This window comes from Triturus cristatus, chromosome 8 (genome assembly GCF_964204655.1).
Source record: "Triturus cristatus chromosome 8, aTriCri1.1, whole genome shotgun sequence".
Taxonomy (NCBI): domain Eukaryota; kingdom Metazoa; phylum Chordata; class Amphibia; order Caudata; family Salamandridae; genus Triturus; species Triturus cristatus.
This window is the reverse complement of record NC_140591.1, coordinates 1,117,825,438-1,117,843,389: the sequence shown is the minus strand read 5'-3', so window position 1 is coordinate 1,117,843,389 and position 17,952 is coordinate 1,117,825,438. Positions and strand designations below refer to the sequence as shown.

The 17,952-nt window shown below is 42.8% G+C and overlaps 1 protein-coding gene across 17 annotated transcripts in view; it reads left to right on the top strand.

Annotated features, from left to right (window-relative positions):
• Positions 1-17,952, top strand: part of DCUN1D2 (defective in cullin neddylation 1 domain containing 2) — a 205,591-nt gene that overhangs the window by 871 nt on the left and 186,768 nt on the right. The window contains exons 1-2 of one of the 17 annotated variants that reach the window (XM_085622716.1): positions 171-253; positions 502-594. The exons of 11 other annotated variants lie outside the window; for them this stretch is intronic. The gene's annotated coding sequence lies outside the window, so the exon portion shown is untranslated. Of the gene's footprint in view, positions 1-109; positions 254-427; positions 595-17,952 lie in introns of those variants that run through there. 5 more of the 17 variants (XM_085622722.1, XM_085622712.1, XM_085622714.1 and 2 more) reach the window with 5 other exon arrangements.

Sequence of the window (17,952 nt, the reverse complement as noted above, 5' to 3'; positions counted from 1 at the left end):
TTCAGAACTGAACCTCGTACCTTTTCCTTTTTAGGAATTTGGCAGGTTGTGCTGCCACAGCCTTCTCTCCTCTGCACTCATTGCAGATTCCTGCCCACGTCTTAAAGATAAAGTAGATCCTTAAAAAGAGAGAGGACAGGGTGAACAACTCCCTTCCCCAGTATATGTACACATTCAATGAATATACGATCGACCGCTGGAAGTTTCTAATCCCACCCACCTGATGTAGAAATCAACAGGGCAGAGTTTTACGGTCAGCTGTTTGTTCCAAGAGCTTGGGTGGGGGCTTGTGCATGTCTAATGTCACCCCCTCGGTGACTAAGAAGACATTCTTAGGTGTGGTTGACGTATTTTTGTCTTGCATTAATGTTGTCTTGGGTGTGTCTTGTTAGCAGAGATATTTATCTCCGTGTTTTGTGAGGACAGTATCCCCATTTCTCGCGAACTGACTGACCCCTACAGACCTCAGCCATACCGACCAGTTGCTTTCACTCTCATCAGATCTCGCTTTTGGGGAAGCGGAGACGAAATTGGTACTGGGAGATCGTCACCTTCGTTTGAGTAGCCGCGAGGTTATGGAGATAGTGGGAAGAGGTATGCGAGAATTGTGGTGATATTGACCTTTTTTCGTAGCGCAGCATATACAGCTTGCCAATCTTCTCAGCGCTTTTGATTGTGTCGTGGCGGTTTGTCCCAGATATTCCAATCCTAAAATTCCCCGATGGCTCCATGTCACGGGCAAACATCATATCTACTCCCTTACTGTTCTAAATTAACTCACTGAATTGTGGGAGCTAAACGCTTTGGTTAGGTTAGTCTAAACTATAACTAGAGACTATGAATTTTAAAAGCAGATTGGTATTCTGGCGACATGACGTCCTCTTTTAACTCAATTTATGGGGAGTCTTTTTCTAACCTTAGACAATACCAATACCTGTACTTGTACGTTCCTCTGTTGCTACTTTGATGTTTCTTCTCTAGAGCCATATTCATAATACTCATGGTTGTCACAAATGATTGATTTGTTCTTTATGTTCTTGTTGGTGCAATCAGTACTTTTTTCTGTCTTTTTATGGGTTATTCCCGTAGATGTCTACATGGGGGAGAGGGAGCTGGGTAAAGCAACCTGCCTGTCTGTGCGTATCAGAATATGCATTGCTTATGAGTGATACTAGGATTTGTGCTGTTGAATCCCATGAATGGGTTACTTTGCCTGCTGTCTTGTGTAGTTATTTAGCAATTTTTCTCATACAATGTTTCCTTTCTGAGGTGGCAACCTGATATTGTAGCAGCAAGTTGGCGAGTCTCTTCAGGTTTGCACCTCCTGTCATGAACTAGAGTTTTAGTAGGTATTGGGGATGCAGCCTGATTTTAAAGTTTTCGACCTTTAGTGAGTTGGTAATCGCCAAATAGTTAAGTGTTGTGTAGCTGAAAGACTGTAGTAGACTAGATGACAGGATATGTTTAATCTCTAGGACTCCGAATATATGTGTTAAGGGCGTGCTTGAAGGTTGTATTTTCTCATGTGAGTACGGCTGTTCCATAGGTCTGTAGTGAATATAGCAAGATAATCCCCACCTATTAGCTTTTTTTTAATTTAAAGAAAGTGAAAGTGTCCTTAGCCCAATCTGGGATATTGCTGGTTGACTCTGGTAGGACTAGTTAAATCCTATCCTGTTGGTGTGGACATGTTAGTTAAGGAAATGCTCAGCACAATGTGCACGGACAGAAGAAGAATATTTTGGTTACATGTGTGATCAACATGACAGGTCATCTCTCTTTGATTCATGATACTGTTTATAGCCATCATGGACCCCACGCTGCTTGGCCAAGGTAGTGTGATGCTCACGTGCTTGCTGCATAAAAGTACAAAAGACACTAGCAGAGTGATGTAAACACTGAAAAGAGGAGGAGATAAGGGCAAGTTCTTTGGGAGGTTGCATGTTGGGTTGTAGGTCTAGAACAGTGTACTGCGGAATGGTGAAGACTGTTGAGTTATGTTGTTGACTCGGGATTCCTTTTGTTCTTGTTTCTTATTAGCTCAATGTTTTCCCATTTTGATATTAATGTATATTCTGTGCTCCTAAATGTTTGGAAATGAACTTACCTGGGTTTGGCTGTTTGTGTGTCTGCGTTTTTGGATGCAGGTTATATGTGTGAAGTTCATAGGTTTCTCACAATATGGCATTTTGGAGATGGGTTTAAAGTTCCAGTAGCTGAGCAGGTCAAGAGCGGTTTTGATTTTTATCAGTTACTTTGCCACTGTGTTTCTGAACATTGGTGGTTCCATTTTCATATGTAGGTATGAAGTGAATAAAGTGCAGAAATGCTCATATGGTACGTAGCAAAATTGCTTTTTTTTTTTTTGAATTTCAACATGGAACAAGGCTTGATATTGACTTAAGGCAGGTTTATAGTTCTTGAAATTCAATGTGAAGCAAAGATTTTTGGGGTTTTGCGTGTGTGTGTCTTGGCCATAATGCTGTTGAGGATAATTAGATATGTAGCTTGAGTCGACATTTTGGTGTAGATCACATGTTTTGGTGATGAAGCGTTTTTCTTGTTGCATACAGTCTGGGAGGGAGGTTTTGTCTTGTTCCAAGCACTGTAGTTTTGACTGAGATATGTGGTACCCCCACCTGCACTCATGCATGTGGTTGGTTCTTTTGAGTGGGCAAGAGATTGCATGAAGTCATCAGGGGGGATAGTTCTTGTGGGAGGGGAAAAGCTTCTTGCATCTGCCATATTATCAAATGCTTTTTAAAGCAAGTTGTATAAGTGGGTTGATTGGGTTTGACGGTGAAGGACATGAGTGGGTTTGAAAGAGATTCAGTATTGAACAGAATGGGACTGGGGTTGTCAAGGCAGTTGGGTAGAGCACTAATATCTATATCTTGGTTTAGTGGTTGTCTCTGAATTTTGTGGTTATTAAGCTGTCTCTTTTGGTTTTATTACTGTGAAAGGAATTCCTGAGTGAATTTTCTGAAAAAGTGGCAGGGAAGGGGACAGGCTTGACTAATTGGTATGAGGGTACCTGAGCTGAAGATGCCAGATTTTTGTGTCACCTTGATCCATTGGGTTATATGGCTTAGTGTTCAAGTGTAGGATTGCCAAGTTGGCAGTCGGTAAATATGTTGGTTTCTTGGAGATATTGAAGCAGATGTTAATCTCCATGGGATTGTGATGTGTGAGTGATCAAGGGAGATGATTGCTGTCGAGTTTCCCTGGGTGTCTGCAAGTGTACAGCTGTATTTTGTACTTAGGTATTAGAATGAAGAAGGTAGTGATGTGAGCAGTAAAAGTGGAGCTAATTGTAATATGTTGTGAGATTTGGAGATGTGAGCTGCCCTTACGGATTTTAATATTCTGAACACTTCACAGAATACACTTAGCAGGTGATGGTAATACCACACACATAACCCAGTGTCAGGGACTGTCTGGGACACAGCCAGGAATTTGGGCAAAGACTGGTGACTGGGTAGAAAATGAAGCAGGAAAAGGAGTACAGCACTGCCCAGGATCACACAGGAAGTCAGAAGTAAAGGGACCCCAAGGGGAAGCCTGCACAAAGGAACAAGATGGCTAAGACTCAAAAAGAACAGGCACTCATGAGGCGGTTCAGCATTCAGAATCACTACACCGAGGACGGATGTGAAATACACTTGTATATAAAACACCATTAACAAAAAAAGGAATGTGGGGTAAAGCACTCGGGCGCTCCACATGGTAAAACTAAAGCTCAGTAAGTTCCTCACCCACAATTGCTGTTTACAGATACTGACTGCAAATACTCACATATAGAATATGCATGCAAAGGCAGGGTCTGTGGAGCCGATACCAATGGTGATGTTATAAATGCAACTCAAAGACAATACTCACAGTGAACAAGAAACACCACTTAGGTTATCAGCTGGGCCCCCGGATCCTGGCGATCAAACAGGAACCTGCAAGGCTGTAACAGCAATGGGGTAGAACTAAATACAGGCACAATAAACAAGGAGCTAGCATGGAGGAGTGCTTAACAGGAAAAGAAGGAATTCACAGGGCACACTTGGCAGAAAACAAGTAACAAACATACAAGGTAATAGAAGCAAGACAGCAGGAATAGCAAGACAGTAAACTAGGAACTGGAACCAAGGAAATGGGAAGAAAAGCAGGGACAGGAAAAGGATATACAGAAGGGGTGGCTACAAGGGTATACTAGAATAGTGTGGGATCAGGACTCAAGAAAACAAAGTAGCACTGAAGGTTGTGCTGGAGCAAGACAAGAATTTAGCCAAAGCTCAAAAGCCAAGGTAGCACTGCAGGCAGTGCTAGTTCAGGAACAAGGGAAACTACTGCAGATCAGGAACAAGGATTGCTAAGGCTCAGGAGTAGGAACTAGAATTGAGCTTAGGAGTCAAGGTAGTGCTAATTCAGGAACAAGAGAAACTGCTGCAGCTCAGGAACAAGGAATACTAAGGCTCAGGAGTCAAGCGAGCACTGCAGGCAGTGCTGCTAATTCAGGAACAAGGAAACCAGCAGCAGGTCAGGAACAAGTAATGCTATGGCTCAGAAGTCACGGTAGCACTGCAGGCAGTGCTAGTTCAGGTATAAGGGAAACAGCTTCAGTTCAGGAACAAGGAATAACGAAAGCTCTGGAAACAAGGATATCAAGAGCTCAGGAAACACTGGAAACAAGGGTCGGTCTCGCCGGTACACCGCTACAATGACCAACTCTGGACTGAAGGGAGCTGGGGCTTAAGAGTTCACAATAATCACATGCATCAGGTGTGAGCAGGCTAGCAGCAGCCAACCACAGGTGAGCTGAATTCCTCCACCCATCTTTGGCCTGCAGGGGTGGAAACGAAGCAGTGAGCAGGGAATTCTAGGTAATGGAGTTTCCGGCATTAGCGGTGGCTTCCACAAAACCCAGCATGGATTGGGAATGGATTTCAATTCCCAAATAGTGTCCAAATGGCTGGAAGGCAGTATGTACCTGAAGGGTAGGTCTGGAAGCTTATTAAAACACCGGAGAGTCCCACAGTTCAGCCCCCTGGTGGTGGACATGAGAACTCAGGGAGCAAGTTGTGACACCCAGTAAAGCAGAATCTCAAACACAGGTACACTGTGCAGCTAATACATGGGTTCCATTTGAAAATAACTCATAAGATATTTCTTTCCTGCATACTACTGCACTGTTTAATCTTGTCTTTAATTTCTAACATAACTAGTTTAACTGTCACGATGAGCAGCAAAGCAAACATTCGCAAACATGCTGTTTAAATTGGTCTTGTCGGAATAAGTGTTTGTCACATGCTTTCAAGATGTAGCCTAGAGAAAGAACTGTGGCCTACACATTTGTGTGGCAAAGTTGCGTCTTGCCAAGGAAAAAGAAAATTAGATCAACAAAGGCAATGTCAACACAAACACATTTTGATTCCAAACGATAGTTTAGGTAAATATGGCATTAATATTTTGCTTGAGAGTGAGACTTGGAACAGCAATCGTTTTTGGGCCTTTCTGGCACCTAAGTGGAGACTGCTCTCTTCCCCAAATTACCGTCTTATACATGAAGAAGCTAGCCAGTCATCCCTCTTTTGAACCACTAATTAGGAGCCCTATAGAACACACACACCTAAAACACAATATCCTGAATGCTTGCATATGTTTGCCCAGAGAAGCAGCTCAGAACACCTGCTAAGAAGTAACTGATCTTCTGCCACAGTGTTCCTGCTAGCTTGATATCCACCTAAGCACGGCGCAGAACGGGAGGTTCCCTCCTCTGTCCATTCTGTGGGCTAGAACTATAGCAGTTTGTCACTGGGTCGGATTCATTCTGGCATACTATAATCAGTGGTTGAACTGCTCGTGCTCCAAGTACCTATATCTAGACTTTGAAAGAGAAACATGACAGGCACAGGTTATATGGAGTACCAGTAAGTTGGGTAAATGTTAAGGCACGAGTACCTTTTAAATTAATCTTGTAACACCTTATTTACAGAACTACCAAACTACAGACTGCTAGCAACTTGCTATACAAGAATAAACAGTAATTCTTTCAGAACAAGCCTTCGACCTCTACTACCTGCTCTACCGAATGCATTGCTATTGTTGCCTTTAGCCTCTATTAAAGCCCTATTACATTTATTAAATCAACGTAAATTCCATTATGTTACCCACCATGCTTGTTCTGTCCAAGCACTCTGGAGTTGCATGAGATTAATTAACTTAAAGGCTCATTTCATTTAGAATAAAAAAAAATATTCATTAAGCAGATGCATACCTGCATGAATAGTAATTGTTTGGATCGGCCAGTAAAAATCTATTTCTCTCTCATATGGGATTGCTTTGGGTAGTGAACAAAAGCCCTCACTTATTCCCCTCATTTGGTTTCTGCCAATATGTGTATGTTGTGACGTATCAAGATGCAAATGAGTGTCTGTCTCTGAAAACAATTATGTTTTTTGAAAGACTATCAAGTGAATCCCACATTTTGATTCCCTTGCATTCCTTAGTGCATGTGGTGGACAAAGATGGTAAGCATAGACCATGTCCCCTAAACTTTCTACTGGTCACAGGCAAGCAAGCATCGTGTTTTAATCCTTGACAGTTTTTAGCTTATTTTAAAACCTTTTGTTATGAGTCTCCAACACACTAGAATAGTTGAACACAGAAATTGCAGGCTCGGGGAATTGCACTCATTTGCCAATCGAGAGGAATTTATGGCAAAATTCACAGGAAGTAGAAGGCACTTTGCTTCAGAATTGTATTTGGGGCAAATGAGTAATTATTAAGCGTGCACTCCAAAAAGCACATTGGCACTAATAAATAAATCCTGCTGTTAAAACACTCTGAACAAAAAGAACGCTCACTAGCAAACCGGAGCAGCATCAGACATGACTGCCAAGTTTCAATCTTTAGTGCAGCATGGGGTGAATATTTGTTGAAGACGCCAGGCTGAAAAAGGTGAGAGAAGGAAGCAGTCTCCCTCCCAGTTTCATACAGAGCCTGTTTAGCTCTGTTAGTTATTGGATATGTACAAAACAGCCTATGAGTTGATGGAAATTCGGTCGCCACCTTCTAATTTTCTGTTACTGTGTGTATTATCTGCATTTATTGCTAATACATCTTTTAGATTTTCAATTTTTCAAACATTATACTAAGTGATATCTTTGAACTGGGGGAATCAGAAAATACAAGGATTCACAGTACATACATCGTAAATATGCAGAGATCATTTGATTTTCCTATCTGTACCATTTTTAAGTAGATTAACTAAACATGGATCTAATTTCATACTGGTATCATCCCAAAATGCAGTGTTTTCACTGTACAAGTCAGAAGTGTCTCATGTGTTCTTGATATTCTTCCCAGCTCCCCCAAATCCCTCAGTATTTAAGGGGGCAATCTCTGGACTCACAAATGGGGAGTTACATCATGCAACATCTATTTATGGCTAGTCTCCACTGATCTAAGTAGGGAGATGTTTCCTGCAATTCTGACCAATGTCTTGCTTTTCCATTGTGAGTCCCAGTCTCGGAATTTCTGAAGGGTTTTCTCTGCCCGAGTAGAGCCCTCGGCATCAAATATGTTCAATAATTTTAGCATAGGTCTCGGCTCTATGGGCATTTAACCACCAGTTGGAATATTTGAGCTATTCCCTCCAAAAAAGGCCTGAGCACAGGGCAGGACCAAATAATGTGGAGGAAATTCCTAACAGCTGTCTGGCATCTGAGACACTCTGGTCCCAGACTACTGCGAAGACTCCAGAGTCTGTCTGGGTTAAGTATATTCGGTGGAGGTATTAAAACTGGATATGTCGATATCTAATTGAGGTAGATGCCTCTCTGGGTATCATGAGCGTAAATGTCCACTTTTCATCATCCTGTTGACCAGTGGCACGTTCCCAAGCCTCTCTGAGCTTCAGCAAAGTATCTGGGGAGTTGATAACTAAGGTTTCCCCTATAGGAGACCTTGGATGTGGTCAGTTTGGCTTTAAGGGGGCTACATGTGGGAAAGTCTTCTAATGTTGTCAGGTATGGGGTAATAGCATGTTGGGGTTAGAGGTTTCTACAAAGATGTGAGTGTAAGAGGCAAAATTCTTTCAGGATTATTGAGAAGGGCCTACGGGTACAGGCGAGTCCCCACAATGGCCAGGATCAAGATTCTCGATCAATCCCACCCCCTAAAACACACTAGTGCTGCAGCATCGGACAAAGTAGTGTCAATCTTTATAGGAGTTTGACCCGTTATCCTACCAAACCATCCAATTTGACGATTTGAGGACCTCCGCATCCATCACCGTGGGGTCCATGGCTGGACCCACTTATGCAGAGTATAAGTCATTCATGCTGATTTGATAAGCAGCTTTATAGTAGGTATTACGGACTATTATGGCGAGGCCGCCATCTTAAGTGAATTTATCGCACTTAGCCATTGAGACTCGAGGTGGCACCCCGTTTCAAAGGAAGGACTGAAGAATGGCAGTCAGCATGTGGATAAATCTACATAGGAGGAGAAAAGGGTAGTTATTTTGTATGCAGAGCGTTTTGTAACGAGCTATACTATCCAGTAAAGCAGTCCTTCGTAGCATTTGCAAAGGCAGGAACCACAACCACACACAGTGGTCTATTTTCTCCACTAACAACAATGCAGGTGAAACCAATGTCCAAATAGGAGGAATCATATTTCCTTGTTTTTGCAGCTTTTCACATGTGTAGGAAATCAGCATCCTCTGCTCCACAATGTGCGCAGATGGCATCTTCCCGCAGCCCATATCGGAACAACCTAATGGGGTTATAGTACATTTGCCGCAGATGTTTAAAGTGAATGATATATAGATTTCAGTTCGCTGTGGGCATGCCTGTCAGTGTACAGCAAAAGCTCCACTCCTCGGAGCTAAGAGGTCTGTCCAGCATAGCATTCCATTTCACTAAAGCTGGCTGTGTTGTTCTCTGATTTTCTCGCTGTGATATAGTGTACAAATGTTCATTAAGTTTCCTTTGTGAAGTGCTAGTTAGGACTACCTGTAAGGCGTTAAGTGTTGGAGGTGCAGCTGGGAATTGGGCGTACAGGTCTTTTATGGCGCTGCCTTGATTAATGTTAAGATAGCGGAAAAGGAAGTTATCCAGAGGACGCCACAGCTTCATTTTAGAGATTAGACAAGACATATTCATGCTGTCGTTATGCTCTTTTTGAGAACAATTCGAAGTGCGGCTGAAGACCGCTCAGTCTGCAGATTACACTCCACCCTTATGTTCGTGGACAAATGAAGATGGATATCTGTCTCCTATTTGATGAAAAAACTGGACCGGCTCCTCGCACTGAGTCTGAGAAAGCAAGGGTGCTGGGGATGTTTTGCAAGGTTTGGAGAGTTCTTTAACCACATTGAGGAGAGTATTAGGACAGTTTTGAGCATTATTGATTTTGTCAGAATAAAATAGTGCTCGTGCTGTTTTACAGAGTCCATGGTAGGTTTTTTTCATCGCTATTCTATATTAAGCTTTAGACTCCTCATAATAAGACTACCTTCAGAGTCTTTCCAGGCCCTTGCATCGTTTTTTCTCTAGCCAAAGCATTTAATTGAACCAGGGAGCTGGGGGGTGGGTTCCTACTGAGTGAATAGATGTGACCGGTAGAATTGCCTCCAGGGAATTCGAGATCCAACTATCAACCCCTGATCAAAGTCGACTGTTTGTTTTAGAGCAGGTTTGGTGCTCAGCAGTTGCAAATTCAAGGCCGAAACATCCAGTTTTTACACATTCCTAACTTAGGGCCTTTTTATGATAGCGGGTGGACACCTTGTCGCTGACAGGACCACCCGACAGGCTGTTGGTGGTCCCGCAGTAGGCATTAGGATGTGACTGCTACCACAGTGGTCGCAATGCCTATATTTTGCATTGCGGTGGGAGCTGCAGGCTGCAACCCCTGCTGCAATGCAAAAAAGGGATGCGGTGCCTGCCACATGGTGCAGAGATCTGTAGGGGGGTACCATAGGTGCCCCCAGTGCCCACAGCTTAGGGCCAGGGTAGAAGGGGGGCCCATTACAGGCCCCCAAAGTCCCTTTCCGCCTACCTGTTCCTGGCAGGTCAACCGCCATGAACAGGCAGGTGGAAAGGGACATAGTAATCGCTACGGCGGTGCCTGGCCATTGTAGGGAATACGAGGGCCTCCACTGCACTGGGGGGCTCAAAAAGCCTGTCTGATGCGTGGCGGTAGAGCTTTCCGACCGCCATCCTTCCGCCCGCAATTATATTCTAATATGGCGGGCAGAAAACATGCAAACGATGGCGGTGAGACTGCCACCGACAGGCTGTTGGTGGCGGTCTGACACTCATTGTAATCGGCCCCTTAGTTGTTAGTTTTAGTCAGCCCTATCGAATGAATAGCTAGGATCCTAATAGCAAATTGTACTGCTAAATGGTCTGACCAGTGTAACGATATGGTAGGATGTTTGGGCAAGTCCTTTACGTTGGATCCAAGAGGTGACGGGCCTCATGAGTAGGTGTCAAGTTACAATAAACACAAATTGTGTGTGGGGAGATAGATATAGATATAGATATATATATATATATACACACACACACACACACATACAGGATTGACCAAGGCTATTTGGTAACGTAAGGGAGAAGAGGGTGTTTTCTCTCTCTGGGACTTCGCATTTTCAAGCACCTATTTTGCATGCAAGGCAGCGAAGTGCACTATGCGTTTTATTAAGTTATGCACCTTATTAAGACACCGAATTTTTGGGACAATGTGATGAACATTTTGGTGCATTCTGGGGCCCGTAGTAGTTGCCACGGGTCATGTGACCACTTGGGAGTTACATAAAGACACTCACCTGTGAAAAAGGCGAGGACGCCGAAACCGGTCAGGAACTAATGAGTGTTGTGAGGCTGCCTGCATGCGGCGAATAAAGTCAGCTTGTCAATCAAGTCGGAGTTGGGCTTTGCTTTCTTTGTGGTGTTGCATTACCAGGATTCTCCGTTCCTGTTACAAAGCCCGCCCTGCAAAGTTGGGGGCCCCCAGTAAAATGGAGTTGTTTCGGAACATTGAAATGAGGGGGCATGACTCGCTCTCACTGCGTACCAGCCACAGGATTGACCAAGGCTATTTGGTAACGTAAAGGAGAAAGGGAGAAGAGGGAGTTTTCTTTCTCTGGGACTTCGCATTTTCAAGCACCTATTTTGCATGCAAGGCAGCGAAGTGTACTATGCGTTTTATTTTTAAAGTTATGCACCTTATTAAGACACCGAATTTTGGGGACAATGTGATGAGCATTTTGGTGCATTCTGGGGCCCGTAGTAGTTGCCACGGGTCATGTGACCACTTGGGAGTTACATAAAGACACTCACCTGTGAAAAAGGCGAGGACGCCGAAACCTGTCAGGAACTAATGAGTGTTGTGAGGCTGCCTGCATGCGACGAATAAAGTCAGCTTGTCAATCAAGTCGGAGTTGGGCTTTGCTTTCGTTGTGGTGTTGCATTACCAGGATTCTCTGTTCCTGTTACAAAGCCTGCCCTGCAGAGTTGGGGGCCCCCAGTAAAATGGAGTTGTTTTGGAACATTGAAATGAGGGGGCATGACTCGCTCTCACTGCGTACCAGCCACAGGATTGACCAAAGCTATTTGGTAACGTAAAGGAGAAAGGGAGTAGAGGGAGTTTTCTCTCTCTGGGACTTCGCATTTTCAAGCACCTATTTTGCATGCAAGGCAGCGAAGTGCACTATGCGTTTTATTTTTAAAGTTATGCACCTTATTAAGACACCGAATTTTTGGGACAATGTGATGAACATTTTAGTGCATTCTGGGGCCCGTAGTAGTTGCCACGGGTCATGTGACCACTTGGGAGTTACATAAAGACACTCACCTGTGAAAAAGGCGAGGACGCCGAAACCGGTCAGGAACTAATGAGTGTTGTGAGGCTGCCTGCATGCGACGAATAAAGTCAGCTTTGTCAATCAAGTCGGAGTTGGGCTTTGCTTTCTTTGTGGTGTTGCATTACCAGGATTCTCCGTTCCTGTTACAAAGCCCGCCCTGCAGAGTTGGTGGCCCCCAGTAAAATGGAGTTGTTTTGGAACATATATAATTTAAGAGAACTATAACTTTCAAATTTTTAATGTTTGTGTAGTTTAAGTTGGGTTTGTATACCAACATTAAATAAAGGTTTCCTAACTATAACTTATCTTTAATCTTTGTTTTGTGAATACATATATTAATTAATTTTAATGCCAACAGATTATGATTTGCTAGTGGAAATTTATGTGCACCTACCAGTTTGAGTAGCAGAGTTCTGTGCCACTTCAAGCTTTTTTTCCAGGCCAAGATGAAATCCATTACTGTAATTCATCCTCAAGGCAATAGCAGCAGTAACTACAGAATGCTGCCTTCTAAAGGGGGACACAGAAAGATACCGCTAACAGCTTTAGACGACGAAATAAACAAGTTAAGGAGAGTGCATAGATCCAACATATCAGATGCAGATTGCCTAAGTCTTTATACTGAAATTCTAGCCTGATTTTACAGTCCTATGGCTCTCTCTCTTTTCTGGCCACAATTTGAGCCCCAGAGTCTCACACTAGTACCAACCATCATTACTGAAGGGATACTAACGGAATTCGACCTCAGCCAATGACTACCTATTAAACACCGATCTTAATAAGTTATCGAAAGAGGGTTGGTAAGTGTCCCACCAAAAAGGTGAAAATAGAAACCATGCGACTGTATGAGGTGCCCTAGAGTTTCAATATGGATGATAAACAGACTTGGTGACAGTGCAGAAGTCTGAACAACACCACAACACAAGGTACGTGCATAACTGATAAAAATGTACTGCCACTTGTGGAGTACAAAATTACATTTGATCTTTGTGGTGTTGCAAATCAATTCAAAAATTCAATTCAAAAAATCTTTATTTCGGTTATTGCTAACCATAAAAGACATACATAAAATGTACAATTCATTATCACATAAAAACAACCAACCTTTTCAATGCAAAAAAAGTACAGTACTATCAGAGTATAGACACAAAACGAGGGGCATGGTTTCACTGGTCCAGGCAGTTTCTCAATCTAATACAAAGTCACTGTGCAAAAGCTGCAAGTACAAAAGAGCCGGTCTGATTTGTTTAAAACCAAGTTTTTTTAAAAGAGTCACTAAATATAATTTACGAGGAAATTCATAAAATTTACATAAAAAGATAAAATGCAGCATATCCTGCGGAGACTTTCCGTCGCAGCCGCAGGGCGCTGCCAATTTGTTAAAAATATCACATTTCGGTCGAATAAGCAGATGATGGAATTGATTAAACCTAAATCTGGTCAGTAAGAATTTCTCATGTGAAGAAAAAGACCCTTCCAAATATGGTTCGACGGCCACTGTGGTCTTAAGCATAACAAACTTTCTCACACTTGGTTTCTGGAGCTCCACCTCTTCTCTCATAACCTTTTTTCCCCACAAAAATGATTGTTTGGTTTGCTCCAGATCTCCCCTTGTAATTGATTTTGGTTTTGAAAAGAGTTCAGGGCGACCAAGTTTGTCAAAATTTGATTTTAGATAGCTTAGCCAAGGAGAGCTCAGTGCCTTGTCCAGAGACAAAAAGTCCTTCATGATTAAGTGTGTTAGGGGTATGTTCTCATTTAGCCAAATTTTAAGCCAAAACCTCAAAGGGCGTAAGGAAAGCAAATCACATATATATTGGGACCCCAACTCCTCATGAACAGCAAAATTAGCCGTACCAGATGGGACACACAATAAACGCTTCATAAAACGATTTTCAACAATCTGTAATTGCTCTCCATTAACATACCCCCAAAGTTCACTACCATAGGATACAGTTGCCACAGACTTAGCATTGTACAATTTCATCATAGCACAGATTGGCTTTTTCCCCAATTTAGATGCAAAATTAAATATTGATGCATTAACCCTCGCCATTTCACCTTTTTTCTTTGCAAGATGAGGTTCCCAATTTAATTTTGTGTCGAAGAGAACTCCTAGGTAAGAAAATGTTTTAGTTAAGGGGATTATTTCTCCGCCAATCCTAAATTGGAAGGGTTTTCTAGGTTGCTGACCAACTTGTAATACAAAAGATTTAGTGTTATTTACCAAGAGGTCTCTGTCTCTCATAAATGTGTTAAATGCTGTTAACAATGATTGCAATCCCCTCTCGGTCCTAGATAAAAGTACTGCATCATCTGCATAAAGAAGTATTGGAATTCCTCGTCTACCAACTCTAGGACAGTCAGCATGAACATCTTGTAACACCCCATCTAAGTCATTAATATAAAAGTTAAAAAGAAAGGAGGCCAGGATACAGCCCTGCCGGACACCCTTTCCAATGCTAAAATTATTAGATACACTCAAGTCCAGGGAATATCTCACATTGGCACTGGTATTGTAGTGTAGGGCAACCAAGAAATCAACCAAACCGCTATCAACCCCTTTTGACCTCATGGACTGCCACAGCTTACACCGGTTGACACAGTCAAACGCTGACGACAAGTCCATAAAGGCAAGATGAATGGTACCTTTCTGTATTATAGTATATTTACTTAAGATCAGGAAGAGGTTAAGGCATTGAGTAGTTGTTGACCGGCCTTTACAAAATCCGTACTGCGAGGGAGACATAATGTTCTTTTCCTCCACCCACTCTACCAGTCTTTGCAGTACAATTCTTCCTACAATCTTGACCATAGAATCTAATAAAGAGATCGGTCGGTAGCAGTGTGGGCTGCCCTTGTCACCCTTTTTAAAAACTGGGACAATTGTGGAAACACCCCAAGACCGTGGACATCCTTCTTTTACCGCTGCATTGAAAACTGACTCTAGGATCGGTGCCCAAAAGCTAGGATCAGATTTATATAAATCAGGGGGGATCCCGTCCGGGCCGGGAGCTTTTCCACCTGTAATTCCCTGTATGCCCTCCAAAACTTCAGCTCTATTAAAAACAATCTGTACACCAGTTTTGCTACAGTCAGTACTAATATCCATGTCCTCTGTACAGCAGTATAGTTTTTTAAAGTGCACTTCCCACTCCTCCTTAGATATATAACTTTCAGTACCATTTCCCGGGTCCTGTGTCAGAAATGGTTTTCTCATCAAGGCCCAGAAAGCTGTACTACTTCCAAGGGTGGCAGGATCTAAGATCGCTAGCCACGCCTCTTCCCTGAGAAATTCCTTATGTCTTGCAATAGTTTTTTTATAGATCATTCTACATTGCTGAACATCAGCTTTTATCCTAGGCTTGGATGACAATGCTGCTCTTAGATTTTTAGCTGCCAAAGAGCAATCCTTGTTAAACCACCTTGGACCTTTTAAGGAGCCCGAATTTTTTGTAGGTACTGATAGTAATTGAGATACCTTTACCGCTAAACAGTTGAAGGCATTTAGGACAGTGTTTGGGGGTGCATCCACTTGTGTGCATAACGAAATTTCGTCAGCGCAAGTAGTTTTTATTTTGGTATACAGCTGATCTGGGGTTACCATGGACCATTTCAGACGGCGTCTGCCATCAGTGGTATTCACCCTACCGATAAGAGGTTCCACTCTTTCTTTTGCTATCAGTGGACCCCTCATAAGAGCGGTGAGAGGATTGTGGTCACTGAATTCACTGACTTCAATAGAGAAGAATCCCACAAAAGACTGCATTACAGATGTTAACAAAATAAAATCTATAAAAGTTGCCCTACCATTCCCCTTGAACGTTGGGGTATCAAAGCGCTTTTTTGGGGCCATCAATGCCATCATAGGAGTTAATTCTAACTCATTGAGCATATCGTTAAGATGTTCCCCCTCAGTTGTGTGCTCAAAATGGAAATTCTCACAGTCCGGGCAATTAAGTTCTGTGATCATTTTAAAAAGAGGGTCTCCACAGGGATGAACATTAAAATCCCCGACCACCATGAGATTATAAAGACAACCCTTCATAGAGTTACTAATAAAGGAATGCAATGTAACTATTTGACTAGAGTTGGTACTACAATTAGTGGAGTTATAAAAATTGACCAGACCGGCCATACAGTTATCTCCATTTAAAACTAAACCAATAATGCCAGTGTGGTTTGTTGTAATTCTCCGAACCTTACAACATAAAACTATAGATATAAACACAACCAAGCCCCCCTTAGGTCTACCCCTGTTAGTTACTACTGCCGGTACGTAGTAGGCCTTATACCCTTCCAGGAAGTAATTACAATCGATTGACCAAGTTTCCTGTAAACAGATAATTTGGTACTTTTTAATATACTCAATCCAATTGCAATCCTCCATTTTGGAACCAAGACCCGCAATGTTCCAGGAAATTATATTATTAGTTATTGGCAGCCAAAATACATTCCGAACAATCCCTATCCAATAAGCCACGGATTTCCTGCCCACCAGATACCTCCTGTCAGTCACATAGCTCCAATCCCGAGAGGACATCAAATCTGTTGTGGGTTGCAATGTTGAAACCGTTACCTCTCTGTAACCCCACATTATGAACATATTCCTCATTGGGAGGCAGTGACTGTGATGGTATACGTGATCTAAATGGGCCAGGGGTTTGTGGATTTCTAATAAAGTGGGAATAAAAAAACCCCAGTGGACGTATACAGATACTGTTGGGAGTGTTGGCCAATGCAGCAGCTCTGAGTAGAACTGTAGCAGCATGCTGAGGATGCCTAAAGTTAATAATAATGCAGTCACCATTTGTTGTCTTGCTAGATGATCCAATCCAGCTCACCCTTCTTGTTGTTAATATTTGGTCTGCATACTTGACGGGAAACCCACAATTCTTGTTGAGCCAGAAAACCGTCCTATTCTTTAAAGAGTCGTGATTTTCTTCAGACACCTGATGTGCATGGGGCTGAATGGGAGGGACATTCGTAAGTACAGCCACATAAGGTGCACAATCAGGGGGAAGATTTACATGACGATTTTTCTTTATGTGGGTATGGGTCAAGTTTCCCTCAGGAGATCCCGTATTAATGGTTTTCTGCAATGTTGGTGCCGTGGGATCCGATAAAACAGGATCAGCAACAACCACTATGTTCTGTTTGTTAATCTGCCTGTTTAAATGAATATTGGATATACTTCCTTTTGATGATCCCGGGTCATCCACAGTTGGTCTAATATTTGCTGCATCTAATTTGCCAGATGCTCCAGCCAGATGGGATTTTAACAGACCTCCTAGTCTTTCTACTTCTGAGGCCATAGTATCTAATTTGGTTAGCAATGGTTGCATTAACTCTACAATTTTTGCCTCTAATTTTCCCTCCAGTGAGTGAAATAGAAGTGATAATGGTTCAGGGGCGATATTAGAACTCAATCCGCCCATGCCACTACCATCTCCTTGATTCTTTTGCAATCCCCCACTGTTAGAGACTTTATTGCCCCTCCCAGTTTTACTCTTACAATGATTGCCAATGCGCTTAGCTTGCACCTTCCTGCACAGTCTTATTGGTCTTTGCTGGGGCGATAGAGATGATAAGGGAGATGACTCAGCCTCAGCCTCTGTTAGTTCAGATACAACTTCAGGGTCGTCTGTAGTCTGATCTATGTGTGATTGTGCTGCAATAATTACAGCAGCCCCGCTTCCCCCGTCCAGTCCATCTATAGGAGCTGTGACTACCAGAGGAGACGATAATTCAACACACCCGGCAGAATCATTACCCCGCCCTAGGGAAGCTCTGCGGGTGTTGTTGATTTGGGTCACCTTTTGCACCAGATAGCTATCCATAGAACCAGCCCCCTTAGTAGGTTTATCCGACTTGACCTTAGATATATTAGACATATTAGCAACCCTAACGATAATCCTAGGAACCAGGTAGGTTTTTCCCGGGGGGTATACAACCAGCTAATTATGCTGAGACCCTGCAGCAAACCACGTTACACAACGAAGTATAGAAACTTCACAGGGACTGTATTATATACATACATACAAGGTCCGTGGCCCAGTCCAGTCTCTTCTGTCCTCTGAGGGCCTCAG